Source organism: Ovis canadensis, chromosome 14, assembly GCF_042477335.2.
Source record: "Ovis canadensis isolate MfBH-ARS-UI-01 breed Bighorn chromosome 14, ARS-UI_OviCan_v2, whole genome shotgun sequence".
NCBI lineage: Eukaryota > Metazoa > Chordata > Mammalia > Artiodactyla > Bovidae > Ovis > Ovis canadensis.
In genome coordinates, this window is record NC_091258.1 from 71428390 (window position 1) to 71429374 (window position 985).

The 985-nt window shown below is 45.3% G+C and overlaps 1 non-coding gene across 1 annotated transcript; it reads right to left on the bottom strand.

The window, feature by feature from the left end:
* Nucleotides 1–270: 270 nt before the first annotated feature.
* On the bottom strand, nucleotides 271–378 carry LOC138419894 (U6 spliceosomal RNA). The gene has a single exon (XR_011249143.1). It is a non-coding gene; the product is annotated as a U6 spliceosomal RNA (small nuclear RNA).
* Nucleotides 379–985: the final 607 nt, after the last annotated feature.

The window sequence follows — 985 nt, forward strand, 5'->3', positions numbered from 1 at the left end:
CTGGAGTTTGTCTCCTGTGACTAGATACTCCAAAACCATGGCACGTCTTCAGTCACTGCCGGAGAGGCTGCACAATGCGAAGAGAGGGGAAGAAATAAATACCCTGGATATTACATTTTCTTCCTTGATGTATTTTTTAAAGAGAAAGCAGGATGGTTTAATTTGCAGAGCCTAGTTATCTGTTCTTGATTACAGCATTCAACATGTAAATTCAAGTCACCTCTTGGTACACAAAGGGCCCTCTTCTACTTTCTTGGGACAGTTAATCCAAAATATACGGAATGTTTCATGAGTTTGTGTGTCATTCTTGCATGGGGCCATGTTAATCTTCTCTGTATCATTCTGATTTTAATATCTGTGCTGCTGAATCGTGAGCACTTCTTCCTTGATTTTAATCTCCAGCATTTGACTAACTAACTGAAACTAGTGGGAGGCCAGCTAATAAAGATATCTGGAAAATGTAGCCTGCAGGGGTAAATCCCATTAGGTCAGAGCAGTGTAGGGGAGGGACCAGGACACTAGCCAAGGACTGATCTGTACATCCACCCATCCTCTCCCATGGGTCCAGTTCAGGAGACCAGACATGAAACTGGACAGAGGTTATTTCTGGCTGAGAAAAGTCAGCAAGTATGACCTGATACACAGATGTGAGCTGTAGTGAGGGAAGTACCTAGGAGACAGAGACTCTGTCCGTCTGAGCTTCTGTGTTCTGCCTCTTGCCATGGCCAGAAGGGAGAGAGTGTTTCAGTCCACAGACCCAACCATGCAACTCTTGCTGTTCAGTTGCTCAGTCATGTCCAACTCTTTGTGACACTATGGACTGAAGCATGCCAGGCTTCCCTGTCCTTCACTATCTCCTGGAGTTTTTGCAAACTCATGTCTATTGAGTTGGTGATGCCATCCAACCATCTCATCCTCTGTTGTCCCCTTCTCCTCCTGCCTTCAGTTGTTCCCAGGTCTTTTCCAATGAGTCGGCTCTTCACAT